At 44.6% G+C, this 18,628-nt stretch overlaps 1 long non-coding RNA gene across 1 annotated transcript; it reads left to right on the top strand.

Annotated features, from left to right (window-relative positions):
• The first annotated feature begins 9,913 nt into the window (after positions 1–9,913).
• LOC140581949 (uncharacterized) lies at positions 9,914–10,649 on the top strand. Its single transcript, XR_011985007.1, has 3 exons — positions 9,914–9,928; positions 10,353–10,423; positions 10,548–10,649. It is a non-coding gene; the product is annotated as an uncharacterized lncRNA (long non-coding RNA).
• Positions 10,650–18,628: the final 7,979 nt, after the last annotated feature.

Raw genomic sequence — 18,628 nt, 5'->3', positions numbered from 1 at the left:
ATGTGTTTTCAAGATGGATGTCAGTGATTCCTGTTTGGGAATACACTTCAGAGATCTACGCGGTGCTGCCAGAACCGGTGCTTAGATTAATTATGTTGATATCAAGGGATGCGAACCCAGGATGCTAACACATCCATCTTACATCCTGGTAATCACATACCGGTTAGAGCTGAGGCTGTGTGAATCAGGATGCTGGGATGACAGATTGAGTGCTTATATCCCGATTACGATTTGCATCGTCTCAGTAGATCACTGGCAGCAACTTTTAGGATAGGTTACCGCTAACTCATAGCAGCAGAATTAGTGGCTGGTTGCTTCATAGGAAAGCCTGTATTTTACACTGAATATACACATTGTTCTGATATGCTGTCCTGGATAAGTTGTTGGACAGTAAATATGCATATAATCTGCTTAATCTTAATACCTTACTCATATAGATTCCGTTCCCTGTTTTTGTGTCACAAACATCATGTGTTCATTAAATCATTCCCCATGAAATGACAGCCTTTGTGACTATGAGAGCAATATCATTGTATCGGTCCACACTGTTAGGTTTTAAAGTTCTCTTCCTTATACCATCACCCTGTGCTGGGTTCAGTCTTTCACATTAACATTTACCAAACGTTATGCAGATCGTCTGTTTGCTCTGTGACATGTTGCGACTCCGTTTGCCATGTGCACAAGGCCTTTGCCCGCTTGTGTTGCCTCAGAAGACCATCCCGAAAAAGTCCTACCTATTAATAGCATTCCAGATGGATTTGCTGCTGTCCGAATGTCTTGTGTCGTATAGACGTTTGCTACTTCAGTTATTTTTTCCTTGAAAAAGGTCCAGTGATTACAAAATCATCACCTTCACATTAATAGAAGCTGCCGGCAAAACTTACTATTTCACACTTCCCTCGTCAACACCTGAAGCTGTGAGATAATGTGTGAGATTACTATAGTTACTCTGACTGCAGCTATATTTAGATTCAGTGCCAGTTATATAAAGCAAATAAAGGTACTGGGTTCAAGGGAGGGTTCAGAACTCATTAAGGAGAATGGAGCACGTAGGTGGAGTTTATGGGGCCTGTCACGGGGCCCGATGGCATTCCAAAGACGCGGCGAGTGACCACTGGCCCATATGTGCCGAGTTGGGGAAGAAGATCGCAGATGGACGGAGTGGGTATTGAAGCAGCTGAGAGGCTGTACAACAGCTTTTGAGGGAGGATTCTACCAGCTGAATAGCCTGCCCCCCCAAAAAAAATGACTTAGCCTCACCCCTGTAAGAACAACCTCTGTATAGGTGCCGCTTATCAGAGGCTGAGTAGGTGATTTAAAAATGTGCTGAAAGCCCACTGGGGACGGCCATACTTGTGCCACCATCTGTTCTGCTGCGGTGGCACAGCCTTGAAATACGACTGCGGGGTCCCAGGGATCGGAGGAGATCTGAGATCCGCAGGCAGCCCAGTGGCTCTGTCACCTGAAGGGGTTACAGCAACGTCACAAGTTACTTAATCAAAAGTCATTTTCTCCCTTAAGCCTTTAAAGCTTTAACAAGAGGAGCGATTGTCCTTTTTAATAGCTGTTGGTGCTTGAAACGTTATAAATGTCCCTAAATGTTTTAATGTTCTAATATTTTCAGATATTTCCGAATCATAGTTTTTTTTTTTTTTTTTTTTTATACAGCTGCTTAACTCCTAATTGAAACTGCCAGCCTTAATAATTGTCTCATCAGAAGAGGTTACAATGTTTTTATATGGATTCTAAAGTCGGCTTCCACAAAAAATCCAGAGGTCCTCTTTCTCATCCTCAGGTTAGAGACGGTACTTTCCTAGGCTGATGTCAAGAGGAATTGACCAGAATTATGAACTACAAAAAGACATTAGGCAAAATAATGGTAGTTTAAAAAAAATATATAAAACACAGATTCAACTGATCATCTGATTACTTACAACTCAAAATTCACACCATGAAACTAGAGCAATGAGAGACCCCACAAATTTAATGTATGTTTAAATATAAAATGCATTTACCTTAATATTGCCTAGTAAGTCTGACATGTTCCCACAATTTCTCATTTTGACAAATAATGTTCTCAATATCTTGGCGCTACATGCAAACATGTAATTTATTTTTAATCCACTTGATATTATCAATTAGTTATGCCTATCATAATGCCAGCAGTATATCACCAGTGTGCGGGGGCCAACCCCCCCGGTTCTTTCAGTCAGAATGCCGCCTCCTCTTTGCGTCGGGCTAAGAGGGCTGCCCCACGTGAGATACGGCTCCTAAATAGTTTACTTTTAATGCTCTGATTGCTTGAGCACAGACCCCCTGCAGTTCCATACCGGAGAACAATTAGTGCTCAGCATTTCGGTGCAGCATTTGCAAGGAGCTTGATTTAATGTATTGCTGCGATCACTTCATGCATGGTAATTATGTGCGTCCACTCGGCACCACATCGTGCAACATCCTGCTTGACATTGCCAGCGATGACTAGGGAACCTTTACATACACACACCTTCCACCATATTTCATACAGAAGCAAAACGTTTTTACTCTCTTTCAAAAAAAAAAAAAAAAAAAAAAAAAAGTTTATACTGTACAGTATGTACACTAGGGTTGCTTACCTTTCACATTTGAACCGATATCAGTACCGGTATTCAACTACTACTCAACTACTTCATTTCGAAACCTTGCTCTGAATCTGTAATGCCTGGTTTGTATCAACATAAAAAATAAGCCCCAAACTAATTTCAAACATTGTCAACTATTTATTTTGAACAAACTCTTCCTGAAACAGACCACACAACTGTGACCAGAAACATTATTTTATCAATTCTTTTTAAGGAAGATAAGCAACAGAACAAAATTGGCAGCGCACACAAGCTACTGTTCTTATGTTGCAACTACAATATCAATTTATTACAGTTTTTATAAAAAAATATCCCCGAACAATAACTAAAACGGATAGTTCAGTAATTACCTGAAGCTGCAGTAGAACTTGTCGACGGCGAAGTTTCGATGTTCTCGATGACGATGCTGGCTGCACGGATGATTGTCGGTGCAGGAGCTGAAGCTGGGGCTGTAGTTTTATCTGTGGCGCGCCAATTATCAAGCACCGAACATTCATCCGCTGTAAATATATTTTATGTTTAACGATGTGTTTCCTCAAGTTCGATGTATTGCTAGCTCCAGTTCTGCATTTTGCGTGGCAAATATTGCATGTCTTCAGATTTCAACGCAGTTTCTCCACGCATGACCTTTCTTCCCCTGGTAACCTTTGCCATGGTAAACAATACTAACATAATTGTTTAAATAGCAAATCGAAATTTAACTGCATTAAATATCTGTCTATCCTATTGCTGCTTTAATATAAAAAATTGCATTGAAACACTGAGATAGCTTTTGATTCATTTAAACCTTTCTCCCAGTTGATGAGCATGTGAAAGTACCGAAATTTGGCACCATTTGATTTGACATGAACCGATACCCGGTAGTACCGACATCATTCGGTCGGTACCTTTAAAAGTACCAACCTTGGTACCCAAACCTGATGTACACTCACTGAACATTTTATTAGGATCATTATACTAATACTGGGTAAGCTCCCCTTTTGCTCTTTGCTCTCAAAACAGCCTCAATTCTCCATGGCATGGATTCCACAAGATGTATGAGACATTCCTTGAGATACTGATCCATGCTGACATGATTGCCATCCATCCATCCATCCATTTTCTCCCGCTTATCCGAGGTCGGGTCGCGGGGGCAGCAGTCTCAGCAGGGAATCCCAGACTTCCCTCTCCCCGGCCACTTCATCCAGCTCCTCTGGGGGAATCCCGAGGCGTTCCCAGGCCAGCCGAGAGACATAGTCCCTCCAGCGTGTCCTGGGTCTTCCCCGGGGCCTCCTCCCAGTGGGACATGCCCGGAATACCTCACCAGGGAGGCGTCCAGGAGGCATCCTAATCAGATGCCCGAGCCACCTCATCTGACTCCTCTCAATGCGGAGGAGCAGCGGCTCTACTCTGAGTCCCTCCCGAATGACCGAGCTCCTCACCCTATCTCTAAGGGAGAGCCCAGCCACCCTGCGGAGGAAACTCATTTCGGCCGCTTGCACTCGCGATCTCGTTCTTTCGGTCACTACCCATAGCTCGTGACCATAGGTGAGGGTAGGAGCGTAGATCGACTGGTAAATCGAGAGCTTCGCCTTTTGGCTCAGCTCCTTCTTCACCATGACAGACCGATGCAGCGCCCGCATCACTGCGGAAGCCGCACCGATCCGCCTGTCGACCTCTCGCTCCATCGTCCCCCCACTCGTGAACAAGACCCCGAGATACTTAAACTCCTCCACTTGCGGAAGGATCCCATCCCCGACCTGGAGAGAGCATTCTACCCTTTTCCGGCTGAGGACCATGGTCTCGGATTTGGAGGTGCTGATTCTCATCCCAGCCGCTTCACACTCGGCTGCGAACTGTCCCAGCGAGAGCCGAAGGTCACGGTCTGATGAAGCCAACAGGACCACATCATCTGCAAATAGCAGAGACCTAATCCTGAGGTCACCAAACCGGACACCCTCAACGCCCTGGCTGCGCCTAGAAATTCTGTCCATAAAAGTTATGAACAGAATCGGTGACAAAGGACAGCCCTGACGGAGTCCAACCCTCACCGGAAACAAGTCCGACTTATTGCCGCTCATGCGGACCAGACTCTGGCACCGGTCATACAGGGACCGAACAGCCCTTAAAAGGAAGCCCGGTACCCCATACTCCCGGAGCACCCCCCACAGAACTCCCCGAGGGACACGGTCGAATGCCTTTTCCAAGTCCACAAAACACATGTAGACTGGTTGGGCAAACGCCCATGAACCCTCCAGAACTCTGCGGAGAGTATAGAGCTGGTCCACTGTTCCACGGCCGGGGCGAAAACCACACTGCTCCTCCTGAATCCGCGGTTCGACAATCCGGCGGACCCTCCTCTCCAGAACCCCCGAATAGACCTTACCAGGGAGGCTGAGGAGTGTGATCCCCCTATAGTTGGAGCACACCCTCTGGTCCCCTTTCTTGAAGAGGGGGACCACCACCCCGGTCTGCCAGTCCAGAGGTACTGCCCCCGATGTCCACGCGATGCTGCAGATGCGTGTTAACCAAGACAGCCCCACAGCATCCAGAGCCTTCAGGAACTCTGGGCGGATCTCATCCACCCCCGGGGCTCGACCACCGAGGAGCTTTTTAACCACCTCAGCGACCTCCGCCCCCGAGATAGGGGAGTCCACACCCAAGTCCCCATACTCTGCTTCCACGTCGGAAGGCGTGTTGGTGGGATTGAGGAGGTCTTCGAAGTACTCCCTCCACCGACCCAAAACGTCCCGGGTTGAGGTCAGCAGCACCCCATCCCCACCATAAACAGTGTTGATGTTGCACCGCTTTCCCACCCGGAGCCGCCGGATGGTGGACCAGAAACGCCTCGAAGCCGTCCGGAAGTCGTTTTCCATGGCCTCGCCAAACTCCTCCCAAACCCGAGTTTTTGCCTCAGCGACCGCCGAAGCCGCATCCCGCTTGGCCTGCCGGTACCCGTCAGCTGCCTCTGGAGTCCCACAGGCTAAATAGGCCCGATAGGACTTCTTCTTCAGCTTGACGGCATCCCTCACCACTGGTGTCCACCAGCGGGTTCGCGGATTACCGCCACGACAAGCACCGACTACCTTACGGCCACAGCTCCGGTCAGCCGCCTCCACAATGGAGGCGCGGAACATGGCCCATTCGGACTCAATGTCCCCCGCCTCCCCCGGGACATGGGAAAAGTTCTGCCGGAGGTAGGAGTTGAAACTCCTCCTGACAGGGGATTCAGCCAGACGTTCCCAGCAGACCCTCACTATACGTTTGGGCCTGCCAGGCCTGGCCGGCTTCCTCCCCCACCAGCGGAGCCAACCCACCACCAGGTAGTGATCAGTTGACAGCTCCGCCCCTCTCTTCACCCGAGTGTCCAAGACATGCGGCCGCAAGTCCGACGACACGACTACAAAGTCGATCATCGAACTGCGACCTAGGGTGTCCTGGTGCCAAGTGCACATATGAACACCCTTATGCCTGAACATGGTGTTCATTATGGACAATCCGTGGCGAGCACAGAAGTCCAACAACAGAACACCACTCGGGTTCAGATCGGGGGGGCCGTTCCTCCCAATCACGCCACTCCAGGTCTCACTGTCATTGCCCACGTGAGCATTGAAGTCCCCCAGTAGAACAAGAGAGTCCCCGGAAGGAATGCTCTCCAACACCCCTTCCAGAGACTCTAAAAAGGGTGGGTACTCTGAACTGCCGCTCGGTGCATATGCACAAACGACAGTCAGAACCCGTCCCCCCACCCGAAGGCGAAGGGAGGCTACCCTCTTGTCCACCGCGGTAAACCCCAATGTACAGGCACCCAGCCAGGGGGCAATAAGTATGCCCACCCCCGCTCGGCGCCTCTCCCCGCAGGCAACTCCAGAGTGGAATAGGGTCCAACCACCTTCAAGGAGACTGGTTCCAGAGCCCAAGCCGTGCGTCGAGGTGAGCCCGACTATGTCTAGTCGGAATTTCTCAACCTCGCGCACCAGCTCAGGCTCCTTCCCCATCAGAGAGGTGACATTCCATGTCCCAAGAGCTAGCTTCTGCAGCCGAGGATCGGACCGCCAAGGTCCCCGCCTTCGACCACTGCCCAGCTCACAATGCACCCGACCCCTATGGCCCCTCCTACGGGTGGTGAGCCCATTGGAAGGGGGACCCACGTGCCTTGTTCGGGCTGTGCCCGACCAGGCCCCATGGGTATAGGCCTGGCCACCAGGCGCTCGCCATCGAGCCCCACCCCCAGGCCTGGCTCCAGGGGGGGGCCCCGGTGACCCGCGTCCGGGCAAGGGAAAACGTGGTTCCAATATTTTCTTCATCATATGGGGTCTTTTGAGCCGAACTTTGTCTGGTTCCTCACCCCGGACCTGTTTGCCTTGGGTGACCCTACCAGGGGCATAAAGCCCCGGGCAACTTAGCTCCTGGGATCACTGGAACACGCAAACCCCTCCACCACGATAAGGTGTCGGCTCCAGGAGGGGTGACATGATTGCATCACACAAATTTTTGAAGAATTGTCAGCTGTACTTCTATGCTGCGAATCTCCTGCCCTACTACATCCCAAAGGTGGCCTATTGGATTTGCATCTGGTGACCCGGAAGACGACTGGGGAACACTGAACTCACTGTCTTGTTCATGAAACCAGTTTGAGTGACTTTTGTTTTGTGACTCGTGAATCAGCCATTAGAAGATTGTGGCCAAGACTGGAGGCACTTAATCAGCAAGACCACTGGCCAAGCCTGGACTGTTGACATAAGGCAGGTTGGGTCCATGGATTCCTACTATTGATCCTAAATTCCGACCCTACTATCTGTGTGCCTCAGCAGAAATCAAGATTTATCAGACCAGGCTACATTTTTCCAGCCTTCAGCTGTCCCGTTCTGGTGAGCCCGTGCCCACTATAGCCTCAGCTTTCTGATTTTGGCTGACAAGAGCGGAACCCGACATGGTCTTCTGCTGCTGTAGCTCATCCGCCTCTAGGTTCCACATGCTGCGTATTCTGAGATTATTTTCTGCTCGCCACAGTTACCTGAGTTACTGTAGACTTTTTGTGGACTGGAACTGATCCGTCCATTCTCCTCTGACCACTCTCATCAGCAGACCACTTTCCATCTACGGAACTGCTGCTTGCTGATTGCTTTTTGTTTTTCTTCATGAGTGTATGTAGGTATAAATTCTTGAAGTGTTGACTTTCTATATAGCATTTGTGTGTGAAAACCAGATTGTATCATCTGTCATTAAATCCTTGGAAACTGAATGAGATAGATAGAGTGTCTTAGCTTAACAATTAAGTAAATGCCTGAAATGTTTTTCCTTTTTTTGTAAAGAGCGTGGAAATTATATGAATGCCAAATATATTTTGAAGTGAGCTCTCTACCTTCTGGGAGACAGATGTTTGTGTGTTTGTTTATTTGGCCATTTTTCTGCCGAGCATAAGAATTCATGTGGGCAGTTCTGATTACCTGGGGAATGCAAAAGCCCACATGCTCAGTGTTAACAGCATTTTGGCTGAGGAGGCCATGGAAGATACTGAGATAAGACGTCTAACTGGGTTTTAATGAACTCTTTGTCTCTGGTCCAAGTAATTACCTATAAATTGCTCTAAGGAGGCTAATTGTATGCCACGGGTGTTTAATTCCCCTTTTAAACATATTTCTTGCTTCCCAAACTCCAAAACATCCTAAGCCATTACACAAAAGTTAGACAGAAAGCCCAAATGCCTCTTAAGCTAAAATGCATAAAGAAATAATGTGTGCTTAATTGCAGACATTTGTTTGAAGCATGATTCCAGACCAAACAAAAGTCATCCATTAGCATTTCTCTTTACTCTATTTATGTTTCCAGCTACCACCTATTTTTTTCCATAGTGCTACTAGTTTTGCATCCAATCTGCGGTGTCCCTTGCCTTGTACCCTGCACTTCCTGGAATTGGTTGCAGGCTAACTGCGACCCTGGGATGAATAAGTGGATGGATGGATAGATGAATAAGTGGATGGATGGATGGATGGATGGATGGATGGATGGATGGATGGATGGATGGATGGATGGATGGATGGATGGATGGATGGATGGATGGATGGATGGATGATCTCGCTGACGAGTCTATAAACTATAATGCCCAAAGTATTGGGACACCTGTCTTTACCCACACATGAACATTAATGACATCCCATGTAATATGGAGTTGGCCCACCCTTTGCAGCTGTAACAGCTCCAGCTCTTCTGGGGAGGCTGTCCACAAGGTTTAGGAGTGTTTATGGGAATTTTTGACCATTCGTCCAGGAGAGCATTTGTGAGGTCAGGCACTGATGTTGGATGAGAAGGCCTGACTCACAGTCTCCAGTCTAATTCATCCCAAAGGTCTTCTTTTGGGTTGAGGTCAGGGGTCTGTGCAGGCCAGTCAAGTTCCTCCACACCAGACTCACTGGTGCTCAGTCATGTTGGAACAGGAAGGGGCCATCCCCATACTGTTTCCACAAAGTTGGGAGCATGAAATTGTCCAAAATGGCTGCGAATGCTGCAGCATTATGAGTTTCTTTCACTGGAACTAAGGGGCCAAACCCAACCCTTGAAAAACAACCCCACACCATAATCCCCCCTCCACCAAACTTTACACTTGGCACAATTCAGTCAGGCAAGTACCGTTCTCCTGGCAACCGCCAAGCCCAGACGTCCATAGGATTGCCAGACAGAGAAGTGTGATTTGTTACTCCAGAGAACACGTCTCCACTGCTCTAGAGTGCAGTGGCGTCATGATTTACACCACTGCATTCGACACTTTGCATTGTACTTGGTGATGTAAGGCTTGGATGCAGCTTCTTGGCCATGGAAGCCCATTCCATGAAGTTCTCTACACACTGTTCTTGAGCTAATCTGAAGACCACATGAAGTTTGGAGGTCTGTAGCTATTGCCTCTGCAGACAGTTGGTGATTTCCGCACACTGTGCGCCTCAGCATGCGTTGTCCTCGCTCTGTGATTTTACATGACCTACCACTTCATGGCTGAGTTGCTGTTGTTCCCAATTGCTTCCACTTTGTTATACCGCTAATAGTTGACTGTGGAATATTTAGTGGTGAGGAAATGTCACAAATGGACTTATTGCACAGGTGGAATCCTATCACGGTACCACGCTAGAATACACTGAGCTCCTGAGAGTGACCCATTCTTTCATAAATGTTTTTAGAAGCAGTCTGTATGCCTAGGTGCTTGATTTAATACACCTGTGGCTATGGAAGTGACAGGAACACCTGAATTCAATGATTTAGAGGGGCGTCCCAATACTTTTACAATATAGTATATGTTTAAAGTGACTCCGTTCTCACAGATCCCAGGCTGCAACAAAGTGAGTTTCTTCAGCATGACATTGTTTATTAGGTTAATCTAACCTGGGCTTGAAAACGTTACCCAGCTGAGTTAGCAAATCACACATTTAAACTGTATTACTGCCCACACATTAGTTCTGGAATTTATTTAAAGATCACAGCGCTGAGAAAGGCCTTAACTGACTCAGTTTAACTTGGAAAAACTAAGTTTTTAAAATATTGTTTTAATTACACAGATACCGACTGGTGCTCTTACACTTGTTGGATACGTTAAATGTTAAACCAGAGCTAGACAGGAAAGATTACTTAATCACTTGGAAAATACAAACTACACAGTAACTCGCTTACTCTTGTTGGTCATTTATTTGAATAAGAAAAAATACTAATGATCACAATGCCCTTGTGCATGTGTTTGTCCAATTACGTTCTCCCTGTGTTGTAAAGGTTTCCTCTTACAGTCCAAAGCAGTGTGTCCCATTCTGGGCCTTGGCGACCCCCCCGACCGGGAGCTGAAAGTGAGCAAAAATGTGGAGTGTCTGGGGGTCCCTGAGCACCTGGTTGGGAAACACTAGTCCAAAGGCTTGTGTTTTGGCAAACTGGTCTTTCTGGATTGGCAACAATGTGTGATTTTGGGTGTAGGTGTATACCTTGCGATAGGCCGGTATCCTCTCCTGTGTGTTCCCCGCCTCGTCCCCTGCGCTTCCTGGGGGCTTCTAGCTCAAGCTAAATAACAGCACTGGTATTTTGGACGCGTTGAAGGTAGGCATGCTATGCTTGATATATCTATTCGCCATTTTCCATTCTTCCAATGCAGGGTCACAGAATGCCCGGGCAGGTATGTGGCTCAGCAGATCAGCAGTGCTGGTGTCCGGAAGGTCACCAGTTCCAATCCCATGATCAGCACAGTAGTCATATCTCTTTTGGCTCTTCCAGGGTTCTGGATTGATGGCTCACCCTGCACTCAGACATCAAGCTTCCCTTCTGCTTGTATCTCATAGGAGAGCAAGAAGGGATTTGCGAGAAGCAAGGACTTCTTCCTCCCTCACGAACCTACAGATGTATCGTCATTAAATCAATAAACATTTCGTTTGTGAAGGAGCCGGCTGAAAATTATTAGGGGAAGACTTCAGGAAGGGAAAAAACTCTCAGCGACGGGAAAAATGATACAGACCAGAAAATGAGGAACAAAGAACTGCACAATCACAGCGGGTCTGAAGGTGAGGCCACCGCAGATGGGCCACCTGCACAGAAACGCGATCAAACCAGCGACGGGACCGATGTGAGTATGAAGAGTATGTGTGACCGGACGGAATGTGCCAAGGATGCTTAATGTGCAGCTGTCAGAAAACATCTGGCCAAAAAAAAAAAACCACTGTGCGGGATCACAGTTACATGTATATGTTCTGTGTGCTTCCTCACTTTATTTAGAATATTTGACATTTAGTTATATTAATTTCAATCTTACTATATTTCTTCAAAAATGTAAAAGTCAATAGAAGAAGCAACACTGGCGCTGGAAATTAGCCTGTTGAGTTAATTGTGAAAAATAAAGTGTTTGAATGTTGTTTCTACCCGCTTTCATTGCATTCTGATTATGTAATTTCAGTTCTGCCTTCATGCGTTAACGTGTACAATAAAAGGCCATTCGATATCTTCTTCTACATTTGTGTTGGGCCTTCTGGTCTTATTCAGCTGGCAGACTGGACTTAACACCTTGCTGATAATGCCTGATAACACGAAGCCCCTGCTCTGTGGCACCACCTGCATTATTATATTACAGCACATCTCAGTTCTTCAGGATTTCCTGTTTTCTATTGTACTGTTGCGCATATTCACCAGCTCTGAGAATATCTTCCCATTTTAGCCCTGAGATTTGAAGCAGAGGACAAAAGGGCGAGTGATTCTGTGAATATCCACAGGCCACCTCATCACAAATCATTTTATCAGTTAATGTCTCTTTGCAAATACATTTCATGTTCTGCGTGATGTCAATTTACTTTAATTTTGAACAGTGGATGTGAAATTGATTCTCCCCTTGCTTCTGCTGTGATTTATATGTCACAAAGAAAATCCTCTTTCCAGTTTTCCCTTTTGCTAAGACGTCGAAAAATATATATAGGAGACTACATTGACATGCATACCTAAAATGGACAGAAGAATGGTATACTTGTTTGAAATATCTACTCTGAAGCTGCTTTTTCCCCAAGTACATTCAAATTTAATTTCTTGTGTGGAGTAATATTACGAGAAAGGCAGGTGAAGAACAAAAATAATATATGGATGCAGCCAAAGTTACTAAGGAATGCTCTAAGCTGCTTAAAATAAGTAGGATTATATATATTTAAATCAGAAAGTCAAGCATAAATCATATAGATGTTATTTAACAAAGGTTTTAATGCTTAGTTTTTTTCTTCTGAAGGCGAAGAAAATTTATTTTCTGTTTGATTTGTTAGTTTCTTACACTGCAATGAAAAAGTCCATTTAAATAATCAAGCATAGCCAAATATGTAAATTAAGTAAAATGCTAATATTTCCTGAATAAATTGTTTCCTCAGCTCTGTATCATCACCACTCCCCCCCCAACACTTTATTATAACAGAAGGTAAGCAAAAGTATAGCATTTTAACAATTCTTGTGATGCAAAGATTTGTTGGTGACTAACAGAGGTAATGAGGTCTTGTAGTGGAAGGGTCATAAACAAATGAAGGTGATGAAGAGTAGATGAGTTTGTGGTTTGTCAGGAAAAATGCAGAAAGATTTTCCACTGGCTGTATCCCATTTGTCCAGTCAATCCAGCTTCGGCCGTCTGTCTGCACTCTCTTCTACAGTTCATGCTATCTTGCCTGTCTGTGTCCTCCCTGCAGTTGTATCTGTGTGTGTATGCATGTGTGAAATTGCTGTTCCATAGACCCGCATCCTGCCCTGGGATAGGCTCTAAATCACTGTGACCCCGGCTGGATAAGCAGGTACTTAAAATGGATCGACTGTCCACGCTTGTAACTCCGTAGGCTGCCAGTAAAATTTGGAGTTGGTTATACCAGAATCTCTCAGCTGAGACAGACATCATGAATGAAATCGGCCATCGCCGTCCTTCACATCAGTGTTTTTCAGCCCAGTCCTTGGGGACAAAACAACAGACTTTCTAGGGGTCCCCAAGGGATGTGTTGAGAAACACTAGTTTACATCACACTTGACATCCAGCTGTGTCAGATTTTAAGGCCCTTAGTGGACATTTCACAGGGAGCAAATAGATACTGTTACGATGCCCAGTCTAGGGTTAGGGATCGCCAGAAAGGTAGAGGAGAGGGAGAGGGGAAGACGGGACAAGCAGGGAACGGGAAAGGGGAACACAGGAAACAAAGGGATCTTTTTTTGTATTTTTTTTATAATTTATTCACAGACACGGTTACAAACACGAGGTGCAACAAACTTCGGGAGTGACCCACGCCAAAATAACAACCAAAACAGCTAACGAACACGTCCCAAACTAAGCTAACTCTAAAGGTAATGAAAACAAGAGGAAACCAAAATGACAAAGACCAAGTGTAACACCATGTTCGCAAAAACAACAAGGCAGTCACTCCTTACGCACCTAACAGACATGTACAGAGAACACACAGGCCGAAACACGGTATCCAAAAGGGCGCGGCAAAGAGAGCAGTCAGGAGCGAAGCAAGAGTTCAAACCAGAAGACAAACAAACCGAAGGCAAAGGTACCAATAGGGCAAAGCAGAAAGTCAGAAACCGGGAAACCAAAACAGTCATACACAGGAGTCAATCAGAAACAGCAAACCAACACAGCGATAGCAAAAGACAAAGCTTGAGCAAGAGCTCGAGCTGGATGTGACCAGCAGGCTTTATCCGGAACACAGGGCCAGGGTCAGAGGTCAGAGGGCGGAAGGGGCGTGGCCGGAAACTGGGAGGCGGCGATTGGCGGGTGGAGCTTGGGGCAGAAGACTGAGGTGTCCTGTAGACATATCTAAACACTTACGGCACATAGCAATACCTTTATTTTTTAGAGAGGTAATGTCTTCGTATCATGGGGGGGGGGGGGGACTTTAGGCATGTGGGTCTGAAAGGAGGAATATAAGTCTCTGATAAGCAAACAGAACAGCCCATTGGTTAGGAGGTGAATTAAACTTCAAAGGGATGAATAATGGAAATAACTGGCCTGGTTTGGGGGTGGGGGGGGGGCGACGGGTAATCTGTGTGCGGACAAGGTTTGTGCTTCCGGCCTAGAGAAAAATGCACCTCTGTGCTGAGACCTTACAGTTAAAGGGATAATGCCATTAACTCTAATAAAAATGTACAACGCTGGGGCACGTTTGAAGCAATGGATTGTGATTTTAGAAGCCTTTATTTATTGTCATTTTGAACAGGGAGACATTGTAAGTACATTCTGCACTGGCTTTACACAAATTTCTTTGTTTTTTTTTTTACACTTTATACAGGATGAACTTGCTGGAAAATATGCGACTTCCCTCTAACAAACTTTCATTTTTGAATATGAAACATGAAGCTCTATTATAAAAACAGAGAACAACTGCAGTGTTTACACTCTGCGGTCGTATTATTAGGTACACCTGCCTATTAATGCAAACAGTCAGCTCATCCAAAGAGACAATCATGCGACTGCAGCTGAATACATAAGGCACACAGAGAGGGGGTAGGCAGGCTCAGTACCACGCGGCTGAGAATCTGAGTAGCTAAGACACGTGACCTAAGTAATCTTAAAGGTGATGTGATTGTTGGCGCCAGATGTGGTGGTTCCAGCATCTCTGAACCAGCCACCTGGGAATTTCACACACTACACTTTACAGAGAATGGTGTACTGAACCAAAAAAATAAAATAAAAAAACATCCCGTCAGTAGCCAATCTGTTACTGGAAAAACCTTTTCAATGAGAGAGGTCAGAGGACAATGGCCAAGCTCGTTTAAGCTAACAGGAAGTGGAAAAGATAGCAGCTCAGTATGACAACGGTGTGAAGAAGTGCATCTCCAAACACAAAAATGGTCAACCCTTGATGTTGTTCTGGAGATATTTGGGGGTCCTACGTGGTACTAGCTAGATGTGCCTAATAAAGTGGCCGCTGATTGTATATTAATAAGCAAAGCAATCTTCTACATGTGTTCAGTTGATGGACTTTAATGAAATCTGTAATGGGACTCCTGGTAAGAAAGCAATCGTTTGTATTCCGCTAATGGTGGTGGAACTTCAATGGATAGTACCCATCATTATCAAAGTCATTCTGGGCTACATCTGTATGACAAGACACACTGTATCTCACTGTATTTATTCTCTGCCTCATGCGTCACCCCAGAGGCTTTTACATTTTAAATTACCAGTGAGATCGCGGAGATAAACAATGGTATTTCATTGTCATCGGTACAATTTGTTGCCTGTTTGAAATGTTGCTTTGTGTTTTTGTGTCAAATGGTACAAGGCAGCACTGAATAAAGGTTTTAATTACTCTGATAGGAGTAAACCACCACTTGTTATACAAGTGCTAGATGATGACAATTGAGTATGTGTGTGTGTGTGTGTGTGTGTGTGTGTGTGTGTGTGTGTATATTTATATATATATATATATATATATATATATATATATATATATATATATATATATAAGATCATAAGAAATTTACACATGAGAGGGGGCCATTCGGCCCATCAAGCTCGTTTGGGGAGAACTTAATATGCATTTGCATCATCACCAATATTACAGATAAATCCTGCTCACTGACTGTTAATCCTTCTTATACGACAGTGGATAGCATAATGATTAAGGACTACGGTTTCCTGGATTGTTGCTGTACCTTAGAATATTGAAATACTTAGAATTCACATACGTTTCTATCTTTCTATCTTTTCACCATTTCTATCATACCGAAATTGATTGAGGGTTTCATTCGTACACCTTTTTATCCCCTTCTGGTGTGTCAGTGCTTTCAAACTTTATGCTAAATCAAAACCTTGAAAAATGTGCTCAAGCCTTTCCTGGTCTGAGCTCTTGTGAATAGTCTCATATGTATGAGAACATTCCTATATAAACACCACTAAAATTATACTGCCTGTGGTAGACTGATAAAGCTTTCCAATCATGCGCCTTTTACCATCTGAATTTATCAACGACAATGAGCATTAAACAAATAACGTTCGGCTATCTATGGTATTATTAATACAATCAATCATGATTGGATCGTGCAGGAACATGCAAGACAAATTCTTCATTCTGATTGTCACCCTCTCTCCACTGCTAACGCTTTGCTGATTCACACTTTTGCTATAATCTCATATCATGGCAGTTTGTTTACCAGTATTACATATTTCCAGTAATTCAAGTGCAGATTTTTGAGTGCAGGTTTGTCATACTGATAAAGCAATAATATCTGAATTGAAAAGTAATTTAAATTTTGTTGCTTGGTTGCAGTGCTTGCTCGACTTTAGAAAAAGGCAAAATCTCAATGGAAATTTATTTTTTTATTTTTATTTCCTCAATGTTTTTCAGGCTCATAACCAGCTGTTTATAGGTAAGTGAATGATACTGGATATACTTGTGATGAAAAAGTCCCTCCTTTACCTAGTCTTCCCTAACCTCGTATTTTGCACAGGACTATTTATTAGTCATGTAATATTTTCAGCATTCTCACATTTGTAGATTTATTGGATAGAAACTCTCATACAGTTACATCATCTGGTGTTGATTTAACTTAATTGCACAATTGTGACATAATGCTTACAGCCACATGTGAAGGCATCTTGTTAAAATCTTAATGGATCTATGGTAAGTTATGAGTAAACTTTCCAGACAAATAAATGGTCTGATCTACAGGAAAAAGTGTTCCACATGTTGGAGTTGGAGTCAAAACTGTTCAGTCCAGACCTATTCAGGTCCAGAATACAGGCCCCAGAACACAATAGAGAGATGAAGCTGTAACGACTCAGACCCAAAATTCAGGACAGCAAAACTACACAGGGAATAACTGAAATCTAGGTTATAATAAATTAATGTTAAGTGCCTTGTTGGTGATGCTTTCTGCCTTTTGGAAAGAGGCAGGCTGTCCTTGGATTTAAGCCATTTCAATGTTTAAGAACTAGCACCATCAACATTTTAACAAAAACTGTCTCTCTGTATTTGCCTCAAATGGGAAGCTGATATACGTTAACCAGTAAAACAACACATGGTCCACTATGTGTTTACATGACCGTGCAATGCAATTTCTGAGTCTCCTGTTTTATGCAAGTTAGAATCCACAAATATACAGTAAGATCCATCGGGTGTTAAAAATACAACTTTTCCCAGAACACCATGGCCAAGGATGTGTTGTAACGGTTGCTGTTATTAAACTTTCCATTTTACGCTCATCTGAAAATGTGTGCACTCTGTTGGTGTAATGGAGATGACTGGAATGAGAGAGAGAGAGAGGGAGAGGGGGAGGATGAGACAGAGAAAACAGCTAAATATAAAAACTTTAGATCCAGACATCAGTGATTATCAGAGAGGAGTGGATTCCAGACAAAAGTATCTATAAGCCATTCAATTAGGGAGCTTGGTAGGTCTTATGCATGTGAATTTACAGTAGAGATCTTCGATTTGCTGTGAGGCTGATTCACCAAAGGATGGAGGTGATGGGCCCTGCACTGATAGCTGCTGTTAGCAGATAGACCTGTGAGCCTGGATGCCTGTGATCCTCCAAATTGGCTTTCCGCTAACCGTTCAAGAAGGCCTTTTTAAAACCACTTTGTTTACTCAAGAATGACAAAACAAAATGTTCTGGGCTCTGACAGGGCTGATTTTATTTATGCTGACCAATCTCTGCTAGACCCTGGCTAATCAATCCAAGGTGGACAGACAAAAAGTAACCTGTTGTCCTATTTCAACAAGAGTTGAAGTACCTGGGCAGATGACATAGCGGTAGAGCCAATCAGGCATTTACATATTCAAAATGACAGTACAGCATAACTGCTATGACGCTGATTTTAGGCAAAAGGCTAAGTAATGAACTTTACTAAATGTAATATTTTAAATTGGTTAGATTGGCAAATTAAAAATGAAATACATTTATGAATTAGATTTATGCATCTACAAGGGAGCACTCATTTAATTTTTAGCGTAAGAGAAGGTATTTCACGGAATAATGCTCCAGGCAGAGCCAAAATTCTTCAGTTTAGTTACTTTTATCACATAAATCGTGTTAAGTTAGACTTTTTCCATACAATTTAAATGCAAGATCTTCACCGAGTAGCTTAATCTTACAGTGAGGATGCGTTGTACCTACATTTGTCATTGAAGCACTCAGGAACGGATTTCAGAGAATCCACAGTTTCTGCAGTGTCTAATTAACTAATTTTTGGTTTGCAAATATATTCCCGCCGCAGTTATGCGACCGTGTTGCACCACGTTTATGGAGCGAAATATGCACTCCGTGCAAACTAATAACCGCGAGAGCCTGAATTAAAAAGATATAAAGTGCGTGTAAAGCAATTCACACTGAAATGAGCTTAAAGCATCGTATTTGTCAAACGTGGGTGAATCAGTTTCTGCAGCCGGGACATGCCGATCGCCAGCGTGGGAAATGCGTGGAGAAGCATTTTAAGCGTGAAAACAGTCGCACCGTTCAGCAACTCCGTTACCTCGATTTACCTCCGCATCTTCCTTTGGTTTCATGTGTGGGTAAAAAAAAGCAAAGTTCACGTGACTCACGGTAACACCTCTGCT

Source organism: Paramormyrops kingsleyae, chromosome 23 (assembly GCF_048594095.1).
Source record: "Paramormyrops kingsleyae isolate MSU_618 chromosome 23, PKINGS_0.4, whole genome shotgun sequence".
In the NCBI taxonomy this organism is placed as follows: domain Eukaryota; kingdom Metazoa; phylum Chordata; class Actinopteri; order Osteoglossiformes; family Mormyridae; genus Paramormyrops; species Paramormyrops kingsleyae.
This window is presented reverse-complemented; position numbering and strand designations above follow the sequence as displayed.